The sequence below is a fragment of the Trichosurus vulpecula genome, chromosome 4 (genome assembly GCF_011100635.1).
Source record: "Trichosurus vulpecula isolate mTriVul1 chromosome 4, mTriVul1.pri, whole genome shotgun sequence".
Classification (NCBI taxonomy): Eukaryota; Metazoa; Chordata; class Mammalia; order Diprotodontia; family Phalangeridae; genus Trichosurus; species Trichosurus vulpecula.
The window spans coordinates 264,257,057-264,272,671 of NC_050576.1; positions in this window are offsets into that span (position 1 = coordinate 264,257,057).

Consider the following 15,615-nt stretch of genomic DNA (forward strand, 5'->3'; position numbering starts at 1 on the left):
GTGATCCTGGGGATGGGGAACTTTTACACACCCAGCCTGGGTGAGGTCAGAGCCCTCAGGGCTCTGAACAGGATATAAATGAGGGGAGCTTGGTGTTTGAGTTTTGGGGCTCACTCATGGAAGGAGTGTTGAGACTCTGGGCGAGCTGTTGTGACTGCCCCCCCCACCCCAGCTTTGATAACTCAGACAGATATTGGTGCTTCTCTGGTAACTATGGGTTGTGATTTGATCAGACAAGGTCTGTCTGTTGATGCTTGTAAGTTCTGTTTGTATTTGCCTTGAAATTCAGAGGGCTGATCTTTTCCCCTGAACTAAGTGAAAGATATATGTAAGTTTAATTAAACTGAGTTTGTTAACCCCTTAAAGTTGCTTTCCTTAGAAAAGCAGATCAATGAACCTGTGTTGGCAGCTTTCTGGGTACTGGTCGTTGTTGGCCTTATACAGCCACAATAACTGCTAGCCGGATTGTTGCTAAAGCTACAAATCTATCCAAATTCCCATCTCCCTCTATTTTCTTTTTGTTGGTGGCATCTGAGAAACAAAAGAATGCCCATTAATCATACATTATCCCAATTACCCTGACCTAATATTTATTCTCCTCACAGTCAGTTCCCAGTCCAGATTCAATTCCACAAATATTTAATAAGTGACTATTATGCACAACATACAATACTAGGCACTAGGAGTAATAGTAGTAAAGGCTGGCATTTACATAGCAATTTTTTTTGAGAAATTACCTTACAAGCATTATTCAATCCAATGCTGGACTTTGGGAATAATAAGACCATCCCCTCCCACCAAAAAAATGGTCCCTGCCCTCAAGGAGCTTCCACACTATCTCTTTCGAACTCCAGAAATGAACCATGAGGTAGTATGAAATATTGGACTTTTTTCTCCGTTTTACATATGGGGAAATGGAGGGAGGTCAAGGAGATTAAGTGATTGAACAAATTCTTGAAGCAAGCGTCAGTATTGAGGTTTTACTCTTTCTACACACTATTGCCACAAAGACGCAGCTAAAACACTCCTTATGCTCAATAACCTTACATTATACTGGGAATAAGGAATGCAGTTTCAGTAGGCAAAGAACAATTCCTGAGGGACTTTCAGGAGAAGGCTATGCAGAGGAATGCAAAACCATTGATAGCATGTTCATTCAATTTTCTTATGCAAGCCTGTGTCCACTTAAGACATTTATGTTTTAGATATTATTTGTAGAAGTTCCTCTGATTTTCCCCCTGCAATTCTGTGCCTAGTTACAATGAGGACTTGGCTGGCAGGTTTTTGATTTCCAGTTCTATGATCTGTGATGAAGATAATCTTTCCCAGTCTGCCATAGTACTGAAAACCACCACTAATTGGTGATTAATTTGGATGCTTTAAGACACTGTCCTCCAGGAGTCTCTAAAATATCAATACCTCCATGTGGAATGAGATACTCTTATTCATAACTTTTAACATATCAGCCATCTAGTTGCCTCATGAAAACCACTAGGGGTGCAGAAATCACTTCCTCAGGAGTCTTCACCTCTTCTTTTGTTTGACAGCTTTAAATCTTCATTGTATCCCATTATGTCTACCTGTGCTTATCCCTTGGGAACACAGGATTATAGATTTTGAGTTGGAATGGATCTTTCTTCTTTTGATTACCACAGACTATGAGGGAAGACATTTAGATATTTTGAGGAAAGTCAAGGAATGACAACTCCCTACACTCAGCCAAGTCTATCCATGAGTAAGAGGTGAAGACAGTGGAGTACAGCTAAGAGAAGGTTTCTGTTCTCCCTAGTCTCCTCATTAAACTGAAAAGAGAGGTAGGATGACCAAGAGACCTGGGGAAAGCTTGGAGCTGTGCAGACACCTGTTCATGAGGCTGGATCTGCCTAACAAGATGCTAAGAAATGATAATAAATGATGGAAGGGAAAATCTGTGGCCGCTGAGTGCCCCATCCTGTGTGGTGGTACTGGTGGGGGATAGTACTCGAAGAGTCCCTGTCTTCTATGTGCAACTTCCTTTCCTTGGACCCCCTTCACCCTCATTTTGGCTTAGTCCCTCATTGAAGGGGAAAAGAGACAAAGAACAAAGGAAAAAATGTTGTCCTGTCTTAAACCAAACGGACCATAGGATTGCAATCTTCTATCCTGTTCTATCTCAGAATAGGTTGGAAGGGGTGTGTGATGGTGGTAGTTGAAGTCTGTCAGGGCCTCAGAAACTTCTATCTCCCTGTGTTCCCTTGGGATAAAGTTATAGGGGTCTATTGGGAAAATTCTCTCTCCACCTTCCACCTGTCACCCTTTCTACTTTCTAACTAATTTCAAGAATATTTAGTTTGGCTATATTACACTAATAGTAATTACAATCCTTCCTGTGAATTGTGAAACATTTTTACCTAATTGTCATGCAGCATGGCAACAGTCAGGTATGGTATTAAATATGTATCAGATAACCTTTGTTAAAATTGTATTTTGTTAAAAGTCTAAACTTTTAAAATGTTGGTTCCATATTTATTTGTTGGTTGAATCATATAGCTATAACTTAAAAACATTAATGGGGAAGTTGCTAAGGGCTGGCCTAGACCAACTGATCTGTAATCTTCCAGTCTGCCATGTAGAAGTTGTCATTAGTTAGCTGTATGTTCAATATTAGGGCCCAATAATTCTTGTTTCTCTTCGTCATTGAAAGGCAAGTCTGCGCATCTCTCTCTCTCTCTCCTAGTGAGCCAGTACTGGAGAATGACAAGGGCAGTCAACCTCCAGTAGGAGGAATATTGAGGGCCAACTTTTCAGCATTTTCTTTCATTTTTGGTAATATAATTTTGACTTCTACAATTAATTCCACATACAAAATTGCACACACAACTAATTATGCCTCAAGGTGGCTAATTACAAGCCCATTTAATCACTTGCACCTTATTTTGAGGGCAGTAGTTATAATTACCCAGTTGCAAGGTAGAATTAGGTATGAATGCCATTTTTTTCCTGCCAAACTAATTGTGTCTGCAAAATAAGATTAGTGAAGGCCAAGTTGAAAACAAAAACTGAGAAAGATAAAAATATAGTCATGAGTTTTTAGCTAAGCTGGCGAATCTAGTTCCTACACCGTGTGCCAATGCTGATGGCAAAGAGCTAGTGGCCTGAGCCACATTCTCCTGGTATGATTCTCTTTAGCAGTAAATTAGGCACTTTGGGAGGCACATTAACTCTTGGAGGTATAAGGATGTAATTAGCAATTGATGGTTTCAAGGCATTCAGTGGCATTCCAGGAAGTTACTGCATCTCCCAAAGTGCCTAGCTATTGACAGAGTAAATCTCAAACAATGAGAAATCTCTTTGCCTCTTCCTTTTTAAAAAGTTTATTAGATTCTTAGTTTCTTTTAGTTCTATACAAGCTATGAAGATGCATGGATGATAGATCTCCTTGTTGAATTACAGAAAAATCCACAGATTTACTTGTATTCCTTAAAGACAGTGCTATAAAGCAAAAATTGATTTTATAAACAGTTTAAAAATTTCTAAACATATTAAAGGTTACAAATAAAAAAATGTGCCAGAAACAATAAACTTTAAGAACACATACAGTCTACATCTCTTTTTTTAAATTTTTATCATTTTTATTTAATATTTTAGTTTTCAATATTGATTTCCACAAGATTTTGAGTTACAAATTTTCTCCCCATTTCTACCCTCCCCCCCACTCCAAGATGGCATATATTCTGATTGCCTTGTTCCCCAATCAGCCCTTCCTTCTTTCACCCCACTCCCCACCCATTGCCTTTCCCCTTACTTTCTTGTAGGTCAGGATAGATTTCTATGCCCCATTCCCTATATATCTTGTTTCCCACCTGTATGCCAAAAAACAACTTTTTTTTAAAGCATCTGCTTTAAAATTTGAATTCCAAATTCTCTCCCCTTTTCCCTTCCCACCCACCATCCCTAGGAAGTCAAGCAATTCAACATAGATCACACATGTATCATTATGTAAAACACTTCCACAATGCTCATGTTGTAAAAGGCTAACTATTATTTCCTTCCATCCTATCCTGTCCCTCTTTATTCAGTTTTCTCCCTTGACCCTGTCCCTTTTCAAAAGTGTTTGCTTTTGATTACCTCCTCCCCCTATCTGCCCTCCCTTCTATCATTATCCCTTTTTTATCCCCTTTCCCTTACTTTCCTGTGGAGTAAGATACCCAATTGAGTATGTATGTTATGCCCTCCTCAAGTTGAATCTGATGAGACTATGACTCACTCATTCCCCCTCACCTGCCCCCTCTTCCCTTCCAACAGAACTGCTTTTTTCTTGCCATGTTTATGTGAGATAATTTACACCATTCTATCTCTCCCTTTCTCCTTCTCTCAATATATTCCTCTCTTACCCCTTAAATTTATTTCATTTTTTAGATATGATCCCTTCATATTCAAGTCACCCTGTGCCCGCCCTCTCTATATATGTATGTATGTGTATATATATTTGTATGTATGTATGCATGTATATATACATACATATACATACATATATATATATATATATATATATATATATATATATGTATGTATGTATATACCCTTCAACAACCCTAATACTGAGAAAGGTCTCATGAATTACACACATCATCTTTCCATGTAGGAATGTAAACAAAACAGTTCAACTTTAGTAAATCTCTTATGAATTCTCTTTCTTGTTTACCTTTTCATGCTTCTCTTAATTCTTGTATTTATAAGTCAAATTTTCTATTCAGCTCTGGTCTGTTCATTGAAAAAGCTTGAAAGTCCTCTATTTTATTGAAAATCCATATTTTGCCTTGGGACATTTTACTCAGTTTTGCTGGGTAGGTGATTCTTGGTTTTAAGCCTAGCTCCTTTGACCTCTGGAGTATCATATTCCAAGCCCTTTGATCCCTCAACATAGAAGCTGCTAGATCTTGTGTTATCCTGATTGTGTTTCCACAATACTCAAATTGTTTCTTTCTGGCTGTATTTTCTCCTTGATTTGGATTGGAATTTGGCAACAATATTCCTAGGAGTTTTCTTTTTGGGCTATTTTTCAGGAGGTGATCAGTGAATTCTTTCAATTCCTATTTTACTCTCTGGCTCTAGAATATCAGTGCAGTTCTCCTTGATAATTTCTTGAAAGATGATATCTAGGCTTCTTTTTTGATCATGGCTTTCAGGTAGTCCAATAATTTTTGAATTATCTCTCCTGGATCTATTTTCCAGGTCAGTGGTTTTTCCAATGAGATATTTCACAATGTCTTCCATTTTTTCATTCCTTTGGTTCTGTTTTATAATATCTTGATTTCTCATAAAGTCACTATTTTCCACTTGCTCCAATCTAATTTTTAGGTGGTATTTTCTTCAGTGGTCTTTTGGACTTCCTTTTCCATTTGGCTAATTCTGCCTTTCAAGGCATTCTTCTCCTCATTGGCTTTTTGGAGCTCTTTTGACATTTGGGTTAGTCTATTCCTTAAGGTGTTATTTTCTTCAGTGTTTTTGGGTCTCCTTTAGCAAGTTGTTGACTTGTTTTTCATGGTTTTCTTGCATCACTCTCATTTTCTCTTCCCAATTTTTCCTCTACTTCTCTTACTTGCTTTTCCAATTCCTTTTTGAACTTTTCCATGGCCTGAGACCAATTCACATTTTTCTTGGAGGCTTTTGATGTAGGCCCTTTGACTTTGTTGACTTCTTCTGGCTGTATGTTTAGATCTTCTTTGTCACTAAAAAAGGAATCTAGAGTTTGAGTTTGAGTCCGCATTTGAGTCTGAGTTCATTTTCACTGCCTGTTCATGTTTCCAGCCAACTACTTGACCCTGAGCTTTTTGTTAGGATATGACTGCTTGTAGATTAGAGAGTACTTTGTCCTAAGCTTTAGGGTCTAAGCACTGCTGTTTTAGGAGCTACTTCTACTCCACCACCACCCCAGGCTCTGTCACAGCAGTGCTCCTCCTCCCCAAGAACTGCCAACTAGGACCACAATACAGATCCAAGCAGGGCACAGCAAGAGAATCTGCCTTAGTGCGCACAAAGTGCTCCTTGAACTCCCATTCTGATCTGCTGCTAGATTCCTCCCACAGTTTGAACCAGGGACTGGGGAAGCAGCTGATGCTATAGTTCTGGAAGGAGCCTTAGGAGCTTCCTGATGCTGCTATGGCAACTGCTACACCCCCCCCCCCCCAGGGCTGGTGTCTAGACTGCTCTGAACTCAATCCTGCAGTTTCCCTCTAACCTGCTCTTTGGCGTTTGTGGGTTGAGAAGTCTGGTAACTGCCACAGCTCACTGATTCATGGCCCCAAGGCCTCTTCTGGCTGGCTGACTCCAGGTCTGGTCTGCTCTGGCAAGGCCTAAGGTGGGCTGTGCTCTGCTCCCAGCAATGTGCGATAGACCCTTCCTGGCAACCATCCAGGCTCTCCTGGGCTGGAGACCTGTTTCCCTCTGGTATTTTGTGGGTTCTGCAGCTCTAGAATTTGTTCAGAGCCACTTTTTACAGATGTTTGAAGGGATTTGGGGGAGAGCTTAAGCAAGTCCCTGCTTTCCAGTTGCCATCTTGGCTCTGCCCCTCTACAGTCTTCATTTCACTTGAGTAGCTGGTAATTTTCAGTCTTGGTAGTGGATAGGCATAGCACCTAGAGCTATGATTTTTTTTTAGTGGAGAAATCCCAGGAGAGGAAACTCTCTCTACCAATGTATGCTGTCACTTCCTCTGCAAATTCTAGTCAAGAATTGTCTAAAATACTGAGAAGATATGTGACTTCATCAGGGTTATAGCACCTTTATATATCTAACAAGGGATATGTTTGATAATAAGAGGAATGAGAGGAAGTACCTAGAAACTTCATGAGAGAAAAGGAAAAAATATTTCCCAATTGGACATCATACTCTATTCTGAAATATAAGAATTAGCCTTAGTAGAAAACTAAAAATCAAACAGTGTTTTTGCAAACATCAAAAGAATACCTTTAATTGGAGATCTGTCAGTATTGAAAAAATTCTCATCCAATTTGTGTGCTTCAATATAGTGCTACCTAAAGTCAGGCTATGATTTCTCAGCATCCAATTTCCCTCTTTTATTTTGTTTAGCATTATACATTTTAAATTATTCTCCAATCCTGCTTCTGCATTTAGATTTTTCACAAGTCTATAATATTTATTATGATCTCTTTAAGGTATGTGAAGCAAAAAAACATGCTTTATAGTTGATCTTTTCCTTTGAATAACTATATATATATATATGTACATATATGTATGTATATGTGTGTCTATATATACATATACACACATATATATTTGTGTGTACATATATACATATATATATATGTATATCTGTAAATATAATCATTCCTTTTCACTGCCATAACACAGTGTACTATTCTATTAAGCTTTTTGTAATAGGCATTTAACACCATAAGGAAAATGAATCTAAGAAGATACCATGACACATGTAAAGAATTTAGTAAAGAGTCAAGAGAACTGAATTCTAGTCCTGAATCTCCTACTGATGATGATGATGAAAATTTATGTTGTGTTTTAAGGCTTGCAAAGTACTCTTTATTTTTAAATTTTATTTTTATTTTTAGTTCCAATTATCCACATTCCCTATCCATTAAGAAGGAAATACATATAATATCCATTATGCATATGAAGTAGTGTAAAATGTCTTTCTCCTCTGTCACCAAAAAAGGGGAAAAATAATATGTTTCAATCTGTATTCTGGGTCTATCATTAGCATTTTATATCATTAATCCTTTGTAGTTGTGGTGGATTTTTGTATTGATCAGAGTTCCTTAGTCTTTCACAGTTGATTATTTTCACAATATTGTTGTTACCGTGTAGAGTGTTCTCTTGGTTCTGCCTTCTTTAATTTTGCAAAACATTGTAAAAGATAATCTCATTTGAGCCTCACAGCACACTCTCAGGCAAGGACTATAGGTATTGTTATTCACATTTTAGAGATGAGACAGTTGAGACTCAGATAATAACTCAGACATAGTCACAAAGCTTGTAGATGTCAGAGGTGGAACTGGAATCTAGACCTTCTGGACTCTGCAACTTATCTACTATTCTATATTGTCTCTGTCTAGTCTACCTATTTGACCATTGGCAAACCATTTAGTCACCCAGAGACTCAATTTCCCAACTGCAAAATCAGGTGATTTGGAGCAAAGAATCTCTAAGATCCTTTCTAGTGCTCACCTTCCGTTTGTCCACAAGGTTTCAGAGCCATCTCACATGGCATTGTTATTTAAGTTTGTATTCTCTTTTCACTCTGTCTTGGCTGCAATTTCAAAAATGCAAACAAAGAGCCCAAAGGAAAGGGAGTGACAAGTTTAAGTCGTGTATGATCTGAGCACATGCCTATGTCAATAGTAGGTGTTCCATTAGTGGTGGTGAACTAATGAAGGACTCAATCAGTCCTCTTCAAAATATCCATTTGACAGTTCTGTCAGGCAGAACAGGAAGTATAATATCAGAAATCTCCTCGTCATATTGATGTGGCATTACTGAATTAGCACTAGGACGCAATGAGACTGGCAAAACTATTTATCTCCTATAAATCTTCAATTCTGTTGTTGCTCATTCCTTTCAGTCATGACCAGCTCTTCGTGACCCCATTTGGGGTTTTCTTGGCAGGTATACTTGAGCACTTTACCATTTCTTTCTCCAGCTCATTTTACAGATGAGGAAACTGAGGCAAACAAGGTTAAGTACTTTGCTTAGGGTCGCACAGCTAATAAGTTTCCGAGGCCTGATTTGAACTCAAGTCTTCCCCACTCTAGGCCTGGCACCCTATTCACTGCACCACCTGGGTAATCAAATTTTTCAACACTTCAATAGATTATGATCTCCTGGGTATTGGGTACTCAGTGCTAGTCATAACTTAACCAAACTTTGTTACCCCTTTTTGTGGCCACAAACCCTCATAATTCTATCATATAATATGTGTTCAATGAACTAGAGGCTTTTTGATATCCTTTAATTATTAATGCAACATTTTGGCTATTTACCGGCTGCTGCTCACTACAGTATGGGCCATTCTTATTTTCTGATCATACATCTCTTGTATAATATGTTTTATTTTACTTCTTGCCTGAAAATCAATAGTACTACGGTACTAACAACTTACATAGATTAAGCGCCTACTTTATCGACTACCATTTTTGTTCTTCAGGGATATTGGTGTTCCTTGATTCACAGTGAGAAGACTAGAAGAATATGCAAATATATGAATACTTCTGTGGAATTGTAATCTTAATTGAATAGGTGATTCTTGTATCAGTGTATCACAGGATCCAAGAAGTTCTTATTTTGTGAGATCCTTTTCTGTGTTTTTCCTTAGATCCTCTATATTCCAGACATTTACATTACTCTTCTTCCATTAGTCTAGCACAGTAGAATCAGACTGGCCTTGCTGCTGTTCCTCACACTTTTTTATTTTTACCCTTTATTCCTATTCATTGATGTCTCTGATGCCTAGAAGGCACTCCCTCTTCAGTCTCCTATTTACTTCAAACTTCAGCTTAAGTACCATCACTTTCTACATGAAGCCTTTACTGAACACCCTCACCTACTAACTATCTTGGGTAGATTTTGTAAATATCTTCTCTCTATGGAGACAACACATATATGAGTTGGCTTTCTATAGTAGAAGTAATTGAGTGAAGGGGCTGTTTCATCTTTGTCTTTGTATCCCTTGTACCTCCCACCTCAAAATTAGAGAAAGTACCTCATACATGGTAGGTTCTCAATGAATCACATCCGTCCATTATTACATTAGCTTTCTGTCCAGCCCATTTCCTCTTTTCAATAATGCATTTGCTTAATCATATATTTTGTTTCACGTTTTATGTCTGTCATCATTGAAATTTTGCTAGAGCTAACTTATTTCTCCCTTTCTTGTTGAATGGATTACATCGATATTTATGATCAAAGGATCACTGAACAATTTTCACAATTTTGGGGGGTTGTATTTATTTCCAAATATTTTATTTTTCCAGTTACATGTAAATGCAATTTTTAAGATTTATTTTTGAAAATTTTGAGTTTCAAATTCACTCCACATCTCCCTTCTATCCAAATCATATTTCCACTACATCTTGTGAAAGAAAACACAAGCCAGCAAAAAGAAAAGAAAATATAGAAAAGATTTAAAAGTCTGCATTCAGACTCCATCAGTTATTTGTCTGGAGGTGGATTACATTTTTCATCATAAGTCCTTCCGGATTGTCTTGGATGTTGATATTGCTGAGAATAGCTAAGTCATTCAGAATTGATTATCGTATAATATTGTGGTTATTGTGTACACTGCTGTGCTGGTTCTGCTTACTTCACTTTGCATAAGTTGGTGTAAGGCTTTCCAACTTTTTCTGAAAGCATCCTGCCCATCATTTCTTATAGCCCAATAATATTCCATCCCAATCATATATCACATCTTGGTCAGCCATTCCCCGATTGATGGGCATCCCCTCAACGTCCAATTCTTTGCCACCAAAAAAAAACAACCTAAAACAAACCCTGCTATAAATATTTTGTATAAGTAGGTCCTTTTTATCTCTTTCAGATTACAAACCTAGTGGTAGTATGGCTGATCAAAGACTATGTACAATTTTATAGCCCACTGGTCAAATTCCAAATTGTTGTCCAGAATGGTTGGATCAGTTCAGAACTCCAACAACAATGCTTTAGTGTACGTCTTTTCCCGCATTCCCCCCAACATTTGTCATTTTTCCTTTTCTGTCCTATTAGCCAATCTGATAGGTATCAGGTGGTACATCAGAGTTGTTTCAATTTGTGTTTCTCTAATAGTGACTTACATTTTTTCATATGACTATAAATAGCTTTGATTTCTTCATCTGAAAACTGCTTGTTCTCATGATTTGAATATTTTATCAATTAGGAAATGATTTGTATTATAAATTTGACTCAGTTTTCTATATATTTGAGAAACGGGGCCTTTATCAGAGAAATTGCTGTAAATTTTTTTCAGAGTTATTATTACTATATATTTCCCTTCATCCTATCCCCCCATTTATCAATCTCTATCTCTCGTTTCACCCAACCCTTCCTCAAAACTGTTTTGCTTCTGACCATGGCTTCCCTCAATCTCTCCTCCCTTCCTATGACCCCCTACCACCTTCTTGTATTACTTTCTCCTTCTACTTCCTGTAGGGTAAGGTAGATTTCTGAATGTGTATGATATTCCCACTTTGAGCCAATTCTGATGAGATTAAGGTTCAAACATTGTCCACCACACACACACACACACACACACACACACACACACACACATACACACTCATCTTCTGCTCAACTATAATACTCTAATGTGGTTTGCTGTGGCATCCATGAGGCACAGTGGAAAGAGCAATGGCCCTAGAGTCAAATCTGGCCTCAGACACTTACATGTGATCTTGGACCAGTTACTTAACATTTTTCTGCTTAAGTTCCCTCAACTATAAAAGGGAGGTAGTAACAGCACCCACCTCACAAGGTTTTCATGAGGATCAAATGAGATAATATTTGCAAGCATTTAGCACATTTATAGTGTTTAGTACCAGTATTTGGCTGGTATAGAGTAGGTACTACACAACTGTACATTCCCTTCTCTATTCCCTACTCTAAGGAATTGTTGCCAGAAGCTAACCTGATGTTTTCCCGTATTTCCATCAAGGGTATCCTCAAAAAAGATTTTACAGAGATTAGAAAGTAAGCTTTGGTTGATTAAATGATACAGCACTGTTCATAATTTTTCCAGTTGTTTGTATTTTACTCTCTTTAAGGTGTACTGAAAATTGTTCCCCCAGAGTTTACAAAATTGTGTTTTCTCTGTGTTTGTCAACCTTTATTTCTTTGATGTATCTTTCTTGTGGTTTAGCTATTCTTCTTGATTTCATTTTCTTCTGCCATTTCCTTATATACCACAGTCCCAATGTGATGGGTTCACTGTCAATGATGAGGATAGATCATTATGGAAATATTGGTAGATGTGTTCCATTTTCATCTCTTTATTCTCACCCTTCCAGTTTCATCCATAATGCTCTTGACTTGATGTTCTCTATAGGTTTGCCTTATTTTCATCATTTTTCACCATCTTGTAAAGCAATTCTGCTTGGAATCTTCTGATACCTTCCTCCATCACATTTTGCAAGTTAATTTACATTCTAATCTCATGTTGCCCTTTATGGCTTCTCTAATTAGCAACAACAACAAACAAACAACAGCTGACCTTTATAATGCTTACTATTTGCTGGGCAATGTTGTAACCCCCTCACAAGGATTATCTCATTTGATCCTCACAACTCTGGGAGGCAGGTGCTGCTATTGTATTCATTTACATACAAACCGGTTAAATGGCTAGCCCAGGGTCACTTAGCTAGTAAGTGTTTGAGGCTGCATTTGAACTCAGATCTTCCTGACTTCATGTCCAACACTCTATCCTCTCTACCATGATGCATGGGGCAGATAATTGTGAAGACTTCACAGGGTTATGTCTAATGGCCTTGTAATTTTGGGAAGGCATGCCCTTCCCCCTTTCTGTCTCAGATATTAGAAGATAATGAACTTCCTGTGAGCTATTTGTTCTCTGATCCAGGAAGGGTCTCTCCTAGACTTTCAGACTCCACCCTGGCAGTTGAGTTCTGATAGGGAAAAACCTGAACGAACCTGATCAATCTTGGTCCTCTGTGTAGTTTTCCCACCTAGACTGTAAGCGGGCCCCCCCCCCCGTCCCCCCCCCAGCCAATGGTGAGAAGGGATAGAGGTGGGTGGGGATCTTTTTCATTAAGACTATAAATTAAGGCAGGTTCCCTATTACCTCGCCTCCTCCCTTATGGAGGTGTGCCCAAATCTTGCAAGGTTTGTAGAATAAAATGACTTTGTTTCCCTTAAAGATGTCTCTCCTATTATTTAAAAATTCTGTCCCATACAATGATGATTGTCTGCTTAATGAGGAAGTTTAAGGGCTCTTTTAACTTTCTAATGGTAGTAAAAATGTAATAATTATTTATCATGTTGTTTTCGTTCCTCTGTTAGTTTTTGCTTTCCATTGTAAATATCTTTATTAAATATATCAGTTTTGAAGGATTATAACTTCCCCGGGGTCTTTTCATCTTTATCTTTTCAAATTCAGAACTCATTTTGACCTTTGCTTCAATAAATTGAATAATTGATTACATGAAGAAAGTTAGTTTGGAAATAACTTCAATGTTGGTAACTGGCTGATTTTATTAAGATATAGCAAAATTTATTTTTTCTTTGGGATGTGTGATGCTCACTGTGTTTAGTCTTCTCTGACTGTCTCTTTGAATAATTTATTTATGACCTATGGGCATGAAGATTCTGATTTTTCTACAAGCTTTTGATCTTTCTTTCATTTCTTAATTCCAAATCATATTTTGCAACATCCCCACCCCCTTCCTCAATGGCTGCCATTACGCTGAAATCATGGATATGTCAATGTACCTTTAATTAAGTTCTTTACTGAAATTCTCATCCTCTTTATCCCCATGACAGTTATTAGCATAGAAGCTGCACAGTACTTGGCACATAATAAACAATTAATAAATGCTTTTTATTTGAGTTATCTTTTTTTAATATTCACGATGAGCATTGCAAGATGACCAGGTATCTTAAGAAATGATCTTTCTTATTTCTTTTGGGTATGAGATGAAACCAATTTTTCCAACTTCTTTACTTTTCTCACTAAGAAGAACCTAAGGCTACATATATAAAATTATGAATTTAAATGACTTTCTCTGAATTGTTAATTTGTTGATTAACTGAAAAATTTACTCCATAATTTATTGACAACTTTTTAACAGCTATAAAATATTATATATCATGACATAGAAAGCAAACTAGATCTCGGTAAAAGGACCTAGGTTCAAATGCAGTCCCTGAAGACTATGACCTTGGGCAAATCATTTAATTTGTCTGAACCTCAATTTCTCCTTCTGTAAAATAATGATATTCTGCTAGCTGTCCTCTTTGGTCTCCTCTATCTCTACATCTAGTGTGCAATGAGCCAAATATTGCTGCTATTTAATTCTTTCTGTAGAACAGGCCAAAGTATGAAACCAATTATTTAGAAAATTATGTCTTTTCCTATATGCAAATATATATATATATGCATATATATATATATATATATTCACACACAATAGATTATCTGGCATTTTCTAATGCTGAATGAGCATTGATAAATGTCTACATTTCTCTGAGCATCAGTTTCTTCTTGTATAAACGGTAATGGAAAAACTTCTCATAATTACTGTACAGAGTTATTGCTGACAATAACAGTCAAATAAAATTATATTTGTAAAATGTCTTCCCATCCTTTTAGTGATACATAAATACCATCATTATTATGATGATTATCTTTATTAGTTTAATAGTTTATATAATCATTTGACATTTTGTTTTCATTTCAGGATATACTTGTTTGAAGACGTGTAACAGGCCTAATTATATAGATGTCCTCATTAATTGCCTTCACATTAGAATTCAAATATGCATTTTCAAGTCAATATCAGCGGAAGTTTAAATGTAAATAAATATAAATATAAATAAAAATTATAACTTTTAATTATAAATCTAACATTAATATTCAGATTATTGCTTAATAGTAATAGTAATGACATTTTCAACTTCGTAATATAAAGTTTATATATTACATATTACTTACATGCCTATTACATAAATAAATGTAGAGTTTACATATTTACATCCCGACAACAACTCTGTGCAGTAGGTGCTATCACTATACCCATTTTACAGTCAAGGAAGCTGAGGCAGATAGAGGTTAAAGCATTTGCTCAGGGTCACACGGATAGTAAGTGTCTGAGGCAGGATTTGACCTTATGTCTTCCTGGTGCTAAGTCTAGCACTTGTTATACTAATCCACAATGCTGCCAAGATATCTTTACATATTTTCCCCCCGGGAATATATTGAGATGTGTTTGGCATACTTCCTATGGTATGTTAAAATTGACTGTAGCAGCAAACATTCATCTGAACTCCATAATAACACAAGATCTATGTTTTTAGTTCTGAGTATAAATGGTTTGATTTATTTGTCCAAAATCCCTTTTCTTGTTGTGTGTGGGAGTAGAAGAAGGAATGCATTGGGAGTTTCTCCAAGGAAAGTGGCATCCCAAATCTCATATCATTCTTTTCTTCACATATCCTCCTTCATCTAATTTTCTAGCATTGCCCCTGACCAGCGAATTTGTTTCACTGTCCTTACTCCGTCTGCCCCCTGGTGGTGAATCTAATAAACTGAAATAGATAAAGCGGGAGTTTTGATTTAGAAGTGTATGTTCCACCTCCACTCAAGGCACTTGGAGATTTTTAAGATTTAAGAATTGACAAGAAAGAAGGGAAAAAATAAAGGGTGACAAAACAATGTACACCAAGGACTTCAGATAGCACTTAATGATACTTTGTACATTCTGATCTCTTCTAATGTGATCTAATCAATCTAATCTGAATCCTACCATATCTATGCATTCTAATACTTAAAAGACCAATCCTGTAATTAGAAATAGTGACCCATCCCATTCCTTATATGTATATTAAGCCCTCAAACTACAGCCCCTTGTCAGATTTATAAATGATAGATTTAGTTCC